The following is a 15,010-nucleotide window of genomic DNA, read 5'->3' on the forward strand; positions in this document are numbered from 1 at the left end:
CACTGATTTGCATAATGTGAGATGTGATCCCACTTGATGCAAGTCTCTAAACTATTGAGAAACATTGATATACCTCCCTACTCTGCTGGTAGGAGAAATGGGTCTTTATTCATTCCTTGTGCTGAGACACGGCCTTTTAACCTTTCAAACTTCTTAGAATCAAATTCCTCTCAAGCCAATTATTTTTTTTTAAAGCACCCAATGACAGGATGTGCCCAATGGCAGAACACATAAAGGAACACCTTTACATCTATACTCAGTTATGACTCTTGTTCTAAAGGTATTGTGCACTCTGACAGTTGTCTCAATTCAACCAAATTAAGATATTAGTAACTGAAATCAAATTGGCCTTGACATTTCTTGAACATATTAAGCAACGGGAGATAAACCTGCAACAAAATAGGTTTCCGAATTTAGTTTGACACTATCTATTTTCGAACAAATACCATGCTATCTTTCCATTTATAGCAGGGTTGGGCAAACTACGGCCCGCGGGCCGCATGCGGCCCGCCAAAGGTCTTTATGCGGCCCACCAAGATCAAGTCATAAAAAAAAAATTTTTTTTTTTTAAATGTTTTTTTTTATAAGGTTAATGGGGGAGGGAGCTGTTGGGTTACTGGTATAGGGTGGATACGTTGACTTGAGTAGGGTGATCATTGCTCGGCACAACATCAAGGGCCGAAGGGCCTGTTCTGTGCTGTACTGTTCTATGTTCTATATGAGGCGCCCAGAATCATAACCGGGTGAAGCGCCATTTTTGAAAGGTAGAGAAAAAGAGGGCTAAAGGCAGGATGCCGCCGGGGGAAGCGCTGAGGTATATGCCGCACACTAATTGGTTACAACCGGGACTATTAATTAATATACTATGCGGCCCTTTAAAATTGTGAATTTCTGAATGTGGCCCTTGCACGGAAAAGTTTGCCCACCCCTGATTTATAGGCTGTATAACACAGATTTACTTTGAGTCTCATCTTACACATGACAGCAAGAACTGACGTTGAATACTAGCATATTGTAGTAACAATGGCCTGGATGGCACTCGCTACTGATTGCGAAGAAAGCTGCCCAGAATGATTTACCGGGTTCCGCGCTGTCAATTGCCCCATTATGGCATCAATTGTATTCTGTCAGTATCTAAAGGGAGATCCCTGAGCATCCAGGTGGAGTAACCATTCAGATTGAAGAATTCTCACATGAGAAAAACCAGTAAGTGAAAAGCACTAATTATCATTATCATTTTACACAGGGTTAAATAAAGATTGGGGTATGCACATGGGAGATGGAATAGAATTGACTTTAAAAAACAATTTTTATCTTTATTTTTCTTATTGTTTTAAAAATCTTTGGAATTTTCATCATGAAATGGAGCAGATTTCAAGGCGTTCAGATTTCAAGGCCAGGGAGGTTGTTCAAAAGTAATATCACCCAAGTTAAAAACTCAGTTGTACCTCATTAAACTAGGCGTAACTTTTTAATTGTTTTACAGTGAGAATAGTGCACAAAAATTGAAAGTTGAAGTCAAACCACAAATTTTATATCGCTTGCAACTGCAGTAGCACATCCTGTGGAGGATAATGGTATTACTGATAGCAACTTGGGACTTTAACTGTGCATGTGGGATCCTAGAGGTTGCTGTCGATTTTACCGAGTAATGACTGTTAATGCGAACGTTTGACTATCATTGCACCTGCAAATCTGAGGCCATTAGTTCCAGCCCTGTCAGTGGTCAATCAACCACCCTGTTTGTGTTGCCTTGGGAAAAATTAGGCCTTTATATTTCAGAGCCTCACTGGAGCACTCGAATCAAATTCACCAACCTTCATGCATGACTGCAATTGAGATGCACTGTCCCTCCTTGTATAGAATATTAGATATTAATCAAACTTGGTTCAACATGTCCACGGCATTTCTGATTATCAACTGCAGCATCTTCTTCAATTGATCTCCAGAGGACTGCTCTTCCATGATCTACTCCAACTGTTCCGATAGTCCTTGCATCTCCCTCAATGGTTTCCCCATATGGTAATTTCCAGAGTTTTCAAAGATTCATTCTTCACCTGCCTCAGTCCTACACTTCAGTACTTTCCCTCTGTCCCTTCTCCCCAACTTTAAAAGCCACTGCGCAACTGTTCACTTTAACCGAGTTTCCAGTCAGCTCTCCTAACCCTGCCACAGAGATAAAGCGCAAGAATCTTTTTACCCTCAGTGAAGCAATTTTCTACGTCAAAGATTTTGTTGTAATTGCTGTTGTAATGTTTGATTCCTATTAACTTCAGTGGACTCTCTCGAGGTGTTTTGATGAGATTTACCTGAAAGCAGCTCCAAGTTAATAAATAATGATGGTGATGCTAGCCAAGCTCTGTTTTCAGATATTCTCCCAATCGTGGCCTTTGTCTGTTATTTAATAGGTACTGAAATTATTGAGAATTCATAATTCCAACAATGTTGGAATACCCGGCTGGCACTGGCGTTATCCCTGCAGGTAGAGGGTGAGTGTGTATGTGGATCAGGGAGGGTACCCAAGCCAGTCCACGCGATGTTCCCGGCAGGGATCTGGGGGGTCCAGATTCCAGGGCCTCTGGTGTCTGAGGGTGTGTGTGCAGGGCAGAGTCCCCTAGCACAGCTGGTTCGTTGGATGGCACCCTGAGAGAAGGTGGGAAACGTAATGGTGGGGAGGCTTGTGGGATTTGGAGGAGAGCAAAGGGCATCAGGGGGTGGGGATGCAGGCCGGCACGCTATGACGAATAACGTGACAGAGGCTTCACATTTATCAGGTGGAGCATGTTTTAGTTATGAATAAGCTGAAGCCTTGCCGGCTGGTGGCCATTTTTGGTGTTTTGGACTTGCCGGTGCTGCAGACAGGGGTTACAGTGGATGTCCTCGCCTTCACTTCATTGATATCCCAGAGGCGAGTTGCACTTTGCTGGAGGTCCCTAGTGCTGCCCAGTGCCTCGGCTTGGCTGAGTGATGTAATGGAAGTTTTGTATCTTAAGAAGGTTGTACACTTCAGTAGTCAGAGAGGAGTCCACTTTGGGTATATGAAGAAAACATTTTATTGTTAAAGCAAACTATATTCACATAATGTTCAAGTCCCAGCCGGGACTACTCTTGCTGAGCTCCTCTCCGAACCAGCTTTTATGTTACAACCCATTACTCTATTGATCGGGCCCTGCCTCTCATTGGGTAACCTCGTATTCCACGAGGCTCAAGAGGAAGCTAATCAGTCCAACCTTGTAGGTCTCGTGTGGGTCGGTAGAAGGGTTCTACCAAGGTGGCAACCTTTCATTTCCTTTTTCAGGTGAGTTAGTCAATGTCAGTTGTAGTGGGGGAAGGTTTGGCTCCTGTTAAGTTTTGTTTGTTCTTGTTGGGGGGGGGGGGGGGGGATAACTGGGTTGCATTATTTTGAAATGACCTTTGCTGTTTTTTTTGTTTCCCTTGTTATAATGAAAAACTTTTCTTCATAAAAATAAGTTTTAAAAATAATTCAAATTCCAATCTCGAGAATGAAAGTAATGATTTACTGGAAGTTTTAAACAAATCTAGCATCCAGAGTATGCCAATCTGGCAGCTGAAGGAGGAAGTGGCAGTGAGAAACAGCTGTGCATAAAAATATCAGATATTAATTGGACTTCCTCTTGTTAGCCTATGTGTTTTGTATAGAAAAGAACAGAGTGGGAACTGAAGTGCAGCCACCCACATGTTCTTTGTATATTATTTTACCTTGCTAGCTGCGTATGCATTTCAGACTTTGAATTGCGATCTCGGTGTAAAGGACACATTACGACCAAACCTGACAAAGCGACTTGCTGTCATTACAATAATAGACCCTTTTGAAAATTGGCACAGTGGAAAATTGGATACTCGTCGACAAATGCTGAAATGTCATCTGACAGATATCAACAACTCTTAAGCGTTCAGCAGGTTTCCTGAAATTTAGTATTGTTGGTTGATATCTATACCATAAACCCAGCCAGGTGTTAGTTTAAAGCAGTGGTATCGAATTACCAATAATCCACATTCTGAGTCAGTTTTAAAGGTCAAAGCATTACATAACATGTTGTGGTCCAATTACTTTTTTTAAACAATATTTTCATTGAAATTTTAGCATTTTATATCAAAATGTTTACAAAGCACAACTGTACCAACATACAACCAACAGAAATGTCACCCAAAACAATCCCCCCCACTCTTCTCTCTCTCTCCCCCCCCCCCCCCCCCCCCCCCCCCCCTCCCCAATGTAGCAGTTAACAGTGACCGGGACGGAATTTAACGGATCAAATTCTAAATTCAGTTGTGGCGGGCAGAGCCGGCGACTTCCCCACCGCTATCTAACAACACTAAGTCACTTTTTGGACCCTGGGGCGTTTCTCACCAGCTTAACCCACACTTAGGACACGATTCTCCGTAAACAGTTCTCAGTGTGGTAGCGAGCGGGAATTGCCGCAAGCTTCCCGGCGCTCGGCCCAGCGAGTCCGGCAACGCTATTCAACATGAATTGGTCCACTTAACGAGGCCTCATCGGCTTCTCGCCACAAATGAAGGCTCGCCAGCTGATTCGCTGGGCCAGCGCTCGCCTGACCCCCGCCATCAAGGTCGAGCAACACTCTAGTTGCCATCTCTGTGTCTCCTCAGGAAAAGCACTCCCATAATCGTCGGGAGAGGATCCAGACTGGTGGAGGGGTGCCGGACTGAAGAATCCTCACCACCTTCGAGGAGTGTGTCCTGGAGGTGACTGGTGAGGCCAAGGACAGATTGGTCATCACCGCAGAGGCTGGCAGATGCCGCAGAGGTGAGGAACCACCGGACTCCAACCGGAGGATCTGTCAAACGTGAGTAGTGATTGTCTTATTGACCAACCCATCCCTCCCACTGACCACATGTCCATTCTCCCGCAGATCCTCCAGCCGACAGTGCCGGCCCATCCCAGGTGACACCCTCTCTGACTCTGAGGAGAACACCTCGGATGAGAGCTCCGAGGATGTCACCGTTATAGTCGAGATACAGCCGTCATCCCCACCCTACACCTTGCACAGATACATGCACCTCGGTGGGACATGTTAGTGGACAGGCGTCTGGGGCACAATCTGGTGAGTGTGGTGATGTGCATCACTGTAAATACACAAGGGGTTTATGTAAATACATGTAGACTAGCTAGACACTAGAGGGAGCACCAGAGACATGACACACAGACACTCAACCAATAGGTCAGTAACATAGGACACGACCAACGGGCATTCACGATACACACAGAGGTGACACTACCACAGGGGGGCATTACACCAACCCATATATAAAGGACACAGCACACATGATCTTCCTCTTTCCAGTGGAGACACTCAGTGAATAGAGACACAGGGTTGATTCAATATCACACCCACCATGTGGATTGTAGCAGACTGGTTTCTCAGTCTGAGTAGCTATAGAAGGATCAACAGTAGACGCGAACCTAAGTAAGAGAATTGTAAATAGTTCAATAAACGTGTTGAAGTTATCTCCACGTCTGAACTTTCCTTTGTCAGAGTGAACATCAAGGAAGCCGCTTATGCTACGCCAGGAGCATAACAAGACAGTGAGCAGCACACTGCTGATGATGCACATCATGTGGAGGCAGGAACCCTCAGGCGAGACAGCAGTCGGAAGGCTGCTGGATCCCAGGACCGAGCTGGGTCCCAGCTTGATCCTGAGCCTTTGGAACAGAGATACCCGTAGCTGATTGAAAAGATAGGGAGCAGCCGGAACATTCAGGGGGAGATATCAGCGTCACTCCAGCAGATCCATAGCCAATTGGAGGGCTCCCAGAGGCTACAGGCGCAGGAGGTGGCGCCGGCAATGCGTGGCACAGAGACCAACACTGCTAGGCTGGCGACCACAGTGGAGAGCCTGGTGCACAACGTCGGCACCATTAGTGAAGGTGTCCAAACCGTCGTGCAGTCCATGGCTGAAGGTCTCAGCAGGATATCCGCCTCACGGGGGGATGTCACTCAGTATCAGGCTGGCCTTGATGAGGTTCTGCGGGACATGTCTCACTCTCAGATGGACATGGCCGAGGTGCTGCAGAGCTTGTCCTAGTCGTAAGGGGGCATTGCCGAGATGCTGCAGAACATGTCTCATTCACTGAGGAGCATCGCTGAGGGCGTCGACACGATGGTGCAGACTATGGGGAGCCACCAAGGCTGGCAGAGCCAGATGATGCAAGGGCAGCCAGGGCTTGAGCCCCTCCGTCCTAAGGTGAACCCAGGGCCCTATAGGCACCGAGTGGGAGGACGGGGCACTGAGTGCCAACCCGGACCCGTCCCATGGGGCGGTGATGGTGGCCACCAGCTCCCCCGAGTTCCACCCCTCTGATCAAGCCGCGTCTCGAGGTCAGCACACGGAACAGGGTGGCACGGCCGTGCATGTGCCGTCGACCAATGAGCCGGGGCCCCCTGTCCCAGAGCCTCCAGAGGAGAACTGCCAGGGGCATCGAAGGCCACAGGACGAGGTACGCAGCTGGGCGTCTTCACCTCTGATGTGTATCCTGGGGAAACACCTAAACTTAGCACCGGGGGGGGGGGCACCATTGGAAGTGGGGTATTGTGTAACACATTAAACAGGTTTTTGCTCAACCATTATGCTGCCTTTATCACGTGCCACAGCAGAGCAAAAGTGAAACAGTGGTAAAAGAAGCATATCAACAACATGCAAACACCCCCCACTTCGTACACAGAGTCCAAAATAGTGGTCCCAACTTCTTCTCCCATTGAAGGCCTCTGCTTGCTCTGGTGCATCATTAAAATCCATTGTAACCTGTAAATGCAGCGGGTACACCACTCCAAACCTCATGCCCTTATTATAATTCGCCCTGTTGAAGACCGCACGCCTCTTCGCCAATTCAGTCCCAATATTTTGATATATTCGGAATGTATTTCCATCCCAATTAATATTCTGAATCCTTTTGCCCACTCCCAGACTCTCTCCTTTGGTAATTGTGGAAGCAGATTATCACTGCCCTCGGTAGCTCATTCGGTCTTCGCTTTTGCCTGAGCGCTTTTGCGCGAGCGCCCAATGTGCTCTGTTCTGGAGGGGCAAACATCTCATCCCCTCCCACCAGCCGAGAAAACATTGTGGAGAAATTCTGGGTCGGCTTCTGGCCCTCCGCTCCCTCCCACCAAACTGAGGTTTAACCGCCGTGACACATTCTTGAGGTCCTCCACTTTAAGTCTCAAGTCTTTATTGCATTCCTTCACAATCAGCGACTCAGCTCCCCAGAAAAAACGGGGGAAGGATTCCAAGATGGCGGCCGGCGGAGCACCAGAGGAGTGGAGGCTGTGGGCGCAGGAGCAGCAAGCTGCTCTCCTGCGCTGTTTTGCAGATTTTAAGGCTGAGGTCCTGAGCTCTCTGCAGGAAACGTGACGTCACCGGAGGTTCCCGCGGTCCAGTTATTATATTAAAGCAAAAAAGGGTTTCACATCATTGGCATAAAAACATCAAAATCACTAATCTGATGATGAATCCAAGCAAGTGGTACGAGATTCAAAAGCTACCTGTTTCACACTGTATTACCTTCTCATCTACTGCAATATAATTGCAACCAGTGTGGGACCATCTTAATAAGTCCTCCTAGGAAGGTTAATTTTTTTTTTTGCATTGGCAGCAAATTGGCTAAATTAAAAACATAACCAGCATTTGCTCACTTGATCAGAGTTCAGTGGAGACATGCTTACTTCAATGTGTAAAATTCTGCTTTGCCACAATAAAAATAGCAACGCCTACAATAAAACACGGTGTTGCTAGTTCACATGTTCAAAAACAGATACGAGTGTCAAACCAGTAACTGATAATTTGTTTCACAGATATTCATTCTTTTAATACTAATCTAAAAATAGCAGTTTTACGGACTTGTCTTCAAGTTATTTTTTAAACATTTTCCTTTTGTGTTTTTTAATGAAAGTGACAACTTAGTGTGAATCATACAGTAATTTAACAAATCGTACCACATAGACACATATATTTGGAGACACGGTGTCAGGTAAAGATGCGTGTCAAATCCTTTTCTGTTGATTTGGAAATGGGGAAGAAACTCCGTCACGTCAGCTCAATCGTGATGACATATCATGTCTGCAACTCGCTGATGTGTTCCAACATGATTCATGTGATTCTGTTGCTCATTTGATAACGCTTCAAGTGTGCTATTTCTAATATTTGTCGCCTTTGTACTAGATGAAAATAATTAGTCATTTGGGAAGTTTGTCATGCTGTGAAGGTGATGTTTCAATCGTGCTAATTAAGCACCATTTACATCTGCCTCAAGGGCGACCCCATTTTAACGGGTTCTGAATGCTGTTTGCATTAAAGATTCTGCTGTTCTGCTTCTGTTACTCCTTGACGCAGACCTGTTTAAATAGTGATTCAATTTTTGTCCAGCTTCAAATTCCAAAAATATATTCTGTATGAACAGAGGGACATCAGGCTGCTAGGCGATGGCAGGGCCTTTCGAGACAGACGTCTTGGTTAGATATTTATACTTACTCAGCTGTCAACCCAAAGTGAGATGAAAACCTCTTGAGAGTAACATGTTTTCTTGCTGCTTTGCATCCAGCTGATGTTTGGCCTTTAGACTTGTTTATCTTCTCGTTTCCTCACAGAATTAAGTATTATAAAAATCTGCCCACTTTGCCATGGAGACAGATCTGACAGCTTCTTGATTTAAAAGTACCTTTGATTTTTTTTTAAAAATTATTCATGGGGTGTGGGCAACACTGGCACAGACAGGATTTATTGCTCATCACTAATTACCTGAAGAAGGTGGTGGCTTGCTGGACATTTTCAGAGGGCATTTAAAAGTCAACCACATTGCTGTTTGTCTAGAGTTATATATAGGTCCAGGTAAGAATGAAAATTTTATTTTCACAATGAGCTAGTGAACTAGATGTTTTTTTAGTGACATTTCAGTAGTCTCATGACTGAGACAAGTAGGTTTTTACTCCAGATTTATCCAGTTAATTGAAATAAAATTTGCCATGGTAAGATTATTGGATCATTAGGTCACTAAGGGAGATGGTAGTGTAGTGGTATGTAACTGAACAAGTAAACCAGAGGCTCAGGCCAATGCTGTGGGCATGGGTTCAAATCCCACCATGGCAGCAAGTGAAATTTAAATTCAATTAATAATTCTGGAATTAAAACCTAGTCTAGGTGATCACAAAACCATTGTCATAAAATGTTTTAATATCCACGAATGTCCTTTACAGAAGGAAATTTGCCTGATCTGGCCTGGATGTGACTCCAGATGAGACTCCAGTGGTCTGAAATGCTCTCTGAAATGGCCCAGCAAGCCACTCAGTTGCATCAAACTGCTTCGAATTCTAGAAGTAATGGAACCAGACAGGCCACAGAGCATTGATCTCGGCTTCGGCAACCCAGCCCTGACAACCCTCCAAAGTCTTTCTTACTAACATCTGGAGGCTTGTGCCAAAATTGGAAGAGCTGTCCCACAGACTAGTGAAGCAACACCTTACATATTCTTATTCACGGAATTATACCTTAAAGACAGTGGTTGAGACATCGCCATCACTGTCCTACCGAAAGAACAGATGTTCCAGAGATGGCAACATAGTGCCATACTTTCAGGAGGCAGCTGTTCTGTTGACTCTAGACCCCATGAAGTCTCATAGCAGCAGGGGAAATTGTGAAGGGTAAGCCCTTGCTGATTACTACCTACTGTGCCCCTTGAGCTGATGAATCAGTGCTCTTTCATGTTGAAGACCAGTTGGAGGAAGCACTGAGGGTGGCAAGGGCACAGAATCTACTCTGGATGGGGGACTTCAATGTCCATCACCAAGAGTGGCTCAGTAGCAACACTGGTCGGCGCAGGCTTGGAGGGCTGAAGGGCCTGTTCCAGTGCTTGTTCTTTGTGCTAACTGGGCTAGCCGAGTACTGAAGGATATAAAATAAATAATATGCAAAGCTACAGGGAAAAGGTAGGGGAGTGGGGTTAGATAGAGTGCTCTTTCAGAGAGGCAATGTAGACTTGATGCACCGAATGGTCTCATTCTGCACTGTATAGATTCTGTGACAAAACTGTTAGACTGGGACTGCACCAGGAGGTGAGGGAATCAACAAGAGGGAAAATCTACTTGATCTCGTCCTCACTGACCTACCTGTTGCAGATGCGTCTGTTCATGAGAGTATTGGTAGGAGTGACCACCGCACAGTGCTTGTGGAGACAAAAACCTGTTTTCACATTGAGAAGCTGTGGGCTATCAACAGCAGTAGCAGAATTGTTCTCGACCACAATCTGTAACCTCATGGCCTGACAGATCCCCACTCTATCACTACCATCATAATAATAATCATTATTTTTGTCACAAGTAGGCTTACATTAACACTGCAATGAAGTTACTGTGAAAATCCCCTAGTCGCCATGTTCCAGCGCCTGTTCAGGTATACAGAGGGAGAATTCAGAATGTCCAATTCACCTAACAGCAGGTCTTTCAAGACTTGTGGGAGGAAACCGGAGCACCCGGAGGAAACCCACGCAGCCACAGGGAGAACGTGCAGACTCAAGCCAGGGGTCAATCCTGGTTCAATGAAGAGGCATGTCAAGAACAGCACCAGCTATACCTAAAAATTAGATGTCAACTCAGTGAAATTACAACTACTAGCGTGCCAAACAGTAAAAAGAGCAAACGATAGAAAAGCGATTCCACAATCAGCGGATCAGATCTCAGTTTGCAGTCTTGCCATATCCAATGGTGAATGGTGATGAACAACTAAACAACCAACAGGAAATGAAAAAATGAAATGAAAATCGCTTATTGTCACGAGTAGGCTTCAATGAAGTTACTGTGAAAAGCCCCTAGTCGCCACATTCCGGCGCCTGTCCGGGGAGGCTGGTACGGGAATCGAACCGTGCTGCTGGCCTGCTTGGTCTGCTTTAAAAGCCAGCGATTTAGCCCAGTGAGCTAAACCAGCCCGTTTGAGTAGGAGGCACCTTAAATATCGCCATTATTAATGGTGGGGGAGCCCAGCACATCAATGCAAAAGGCAAGGCTGAAGTATTTGCAATAATCTTCAGCCAGAAGTGACTTCGGAGGTCCCCAGCATTACCGATACCATTCTTAAGCTAATTTAATTCACTCCACATGAAATCAGGAAACATGATGCTGCAAAGGCCATGGGCCCTGACAATATTCTGGCAACAGTACTGAAGACTTGTGCTCCAGATTTACGGGTCCCGAGTCAAGCGGTTCCAGAACAGCCCCATCACTGGCAATTACCCAGCAATGTGGAAAAGTGTCCAGGTGAATCCTGTCCACAACAGTAGAACTATCCCAGCCAATTACCACCCATTGTCTACTCTCAATCATCAGCAAAGTGTAGGAAGGCATCATTGACAATGCTATCAAGGGCACTGACTCACAGTAACCTACTCACTAATGCTCAGTTTTGGTTTCACTAGGGCCACTCAGCTCCTGACCTTATTACAGCCTTGGTCCGAATATGGAAGAAGGAGCTGAACTTGAGGTGAGAGTGACGGCCCTTGACATTGAGGCAGTATTTGACCAAGTGTGGGAAAAAGGAGCCCGAGCAAAATTTGACATTACGGCAATCAGGGGAAATTGCTCCCCTGGTTGGAGTCATGCCTAACATAAAGGAAGATTGTTGTGTTGGAGGTAAATCATCTTAGTCCCAGGACATTACTGCAGGAGTTCCTCAGCCCAACCACCTTCAGCTACTTCATCAATGACCTTCCTCCAATATAAGGTCAGAAGTGGGGATGTTTGCAGATGACTACACAATGTTCAGCACCATTCACGACTCCTCAGCTACTGAAGCAGTCCATGTCGAAATGCAACAAGACCTGGCCAATATTTAGGCTTGGGTTGGTAAATGGCAAGTAACATTCATGGCACACAAGTGCAATTGCCATCTCCAACAAGAGAGAATGTAACCATCACCTCTTAACATTCAATGGCATTACCATCACTGAATTGCCCACTATCAACTTCCTGGGGGTTACATTTTTGAGTTTGGTCCTTTGTACTTGACGAAGGAATCCACCAAACACTTCAACTTGTCCAAACTAGAATCTTTTCTTGAGTCTCTTGTTGTAAGATAGCAATCTTATACAGAGCATATTATCATGGAGTCTGCGAACTACTCCTCTGGAACTTGCACCTAGCGCTGACCTAGCATTCACATGTATGTCTTATTACCCCTCAATTTTCTTCTGAAGATGGCGGATGTGTGTACCCCTATATCGGAGTCACAGGTCACATAACCTTTGGTCTGGAGACCACACGGTGTGTCTGTACCGCCACCTACTGGTTGGAGGTTGCACACCATCCAACTATGATATAGCCCATAGACATATCACCACATCCGTCTTCCTCACAAACATCAAGATAATTTTTCCTTACAGGTAACATTAAAGTTTATACATTCATTATATGTAGCTGGTAAAGTGAGCAAGTTTTACTAAAGTGTCCATAAACATACTGAAATGAAAATGAAAATCACTTATTGTCACAAGTCTTCAAGGCTTCAAATGAAGTTACTATGAAAAGCCTCTGGTCGCCACATTCTGCCGCCTGTTCGGGGAGGCTGGTACGGGAATTGAACCATGCTGCTGGCCTGCCTTGGTCTGCTTTAAAAGCCAGCTATTTAGTCCTGTGCTAAACCAGTCCCTGTGCTTGACAAGTATCCAACTATGATATATGATATATACACAAGCTTGCCACCCCCACATTGACTCTGTATACACCTCACGCTACCTCAGGAAGGCAGACAGCATTATCAGAGACACCACCCACTCGGGCATTGCCTTCTTCCAGACCCTTCCATCAGGCAGAAGGTACAGAAGTCTGAAGACCCGCACATCCAGACATAGGAACAGCTTCTTCCCCACAGCTACAAGACTCCTCAAAAACTCCCCCTCGGACTGATCTTTTCCCTGTAAGAACACTATTCACGACACCCAATGGTGCTCTTGCTCATGTATTTGCTTTGTTTGTCCCCTTGTTCCCCACTGTAACCAATCACTGTTTGTCGATAGACCATTTGTCAATGTTCTCTGTTGATTATTCTTTTGTCTACTATGTACGTACTGTATACGTTCCCTCGGCCGCAGAAAAACACTTTTCACTGTACTTCGGTGCATGTGACAATAAATAAATCAAATCAAAAAATCTACAAGGCTCAAGTCAAGAGGGTGATGGCATACTCTCCACTTGCCTGGAAGTGTGCAGCTCCAACACTCATGCAGTTCGAAACCATCCAGGATTAAGCAGCCTGCTTGATTGGCACTCTCTCCACCGTCAGTGCAAAGAGGCAGCAGTGCATCCTATCTACAAGATGCACTGTTGCAACTACCTATACCACATGGACTGCAGTGGTTTAGAAGGCAGCTCACTACTACCTTCTCACAGGAAAATCAGGATGGGCAGTAAATGCTGGCCTCGCCAGCAAAGCCCACATCCCATGAAAGAATAAAAATAAAAGTCTGGCCTCTGGATTACTAGTGCTATAACATAATCACTATGTTCTTATTCCTGGTGGGTACTTGCATTTCTTTAGAAAAAGGACTGGCCAACAGAATTGATTAAACACAAATGTAATCAGCTCATTGGTAAAGGAGAAATGCGTAAGCACTTAACAGCCAATGATTTGTGATTTGTTTTAAGTAGTGTCACTGTGATCTGCAGGCAAATGTGACAGCTAACTTCAGTACAGCAAGGTGCTCAAATCACAACAAGATGATTTTTTTTTGTTTGTTGAAAATTCCCTTGCTCTTTTTAATTAGTGCCATGGGAATTTTTCAGTCTACAGGAATAGGTAGACATGGCCTCAGTTTAATGTCAGAACTAAAATATGGCATCTTTGACAAAGAAAGAAAGATTTTGAATTGATATAATACCTTCCACAATCTCAGGCTGGCTCAAAGTGCTTCACAGCCAAAAAGGTATTTTTTAAGACCATTTGCTGTTGCAATGTCGGAAATGCACAGTAGTGTACACTTCCCTCCGGGTTACACTACATTGTCAACCTAAATTTTGAACTGGACTCCTGCAGCAGGGCTTCACCCCGTGAGCTTCTGATGCACAGGCATGATATGGGCTGTCAATGTTTTAAACCGACACTTGAATTGTGGGATATTGTAAATAACAAAATAACTGTAATTTAATTCCCCATCGCAGAAGTATTGTTGGCATTCTCTACCGCCACCCCGCCCCTGCAAATGCCTGAAAATTCCCCTCTCACTGCCTGCTGTTACCCCCACCACACATGACTGGAACCCTCCCCCATGGGTCTCCCATGAAAGCCCACTCATGGCACTGCCCTGGCACGGGGGAAGTGGCTGGACACTGCCTGGACATGTGTTTCCCTCCCCCACCATCACTATCGCCACCGAGGGCCATATTTACCTTTCACTCTTGGAGGGATCCGTTTGACTGAATCTCGTTTTGCCAACCTCACCAATGAGTTGTCACGTCAGAGAGATATGATATTCAGTGAGGGGGGGATAATAGGCGGGCGGGGGACGTTGATAATATTGGAATTTATTCAAATGTAATACAATCAGGTTCAAACTCTTTGTGGCCAGGAGCCTCATTGTGTCACCAGCGAGGGGCGGGGAAATCACGAAACACTGGATTTTGCGCCCAGATCGGCGTTCTCGCTGATGCCGAACGTCGGCTCAAGATTTCCTCCATTGTCTTGGACCTTTGAAAACCTTGGCAGAACCTGGTATTGTTCACTTCATGGACTGTTCCACCCAGCTGTATTCACAGTTAATTAGTTTCAAGTTGTTATCCGTATGCTGCAGTTGACTGATTTTCCATTTATTCATTCATGACTATGTCCTCTTTCCTATTCTGTTCTTTCTTTTCATTAATAACATCCTGCACTTACCTCTGCTGTGGGTCAAGAACAGACCACTGCCAACAGCACCAGCTAAGCAGCAGAAGCAGCAGCCCAGGGGTCTTCTCAACCACTTGCCCATTCACAGGGCAGACTGGATGGACATCAA

At 45.4% G+C, this 15,010-nt stretch overlaps 1 protein-coding gene across 10 annotated transcripts in view; it reads left to right on the plus strand.

Moving 5' to 3' along the window:
- dtnba (dystrobrevin, beta a) overlaps window positions 1-15,010 on the plus strand; it is a 705,977-nt gene that overhangs the window by 640,832 nt on the left and 50,135 nt on the right. The window lies entirely within an intron of this gene.

This window comes from Scyliorhinus canicula, chromosome 6 (assembly GCF_902713615.1).
Source record: "Scyliorhinus canicula chromosome 6, sScyCan1.1, whole genome shotgun sequence".
In the NCBI taxonomy this organism is placed as follows: domain Eukaryota; kingdom Metazoa; phylum Chordata; class Chondrichthyes; order Carcharhiniformes; family Scyliorhinidae; genus Scyliorhinus; species Scyliorhinus canicula.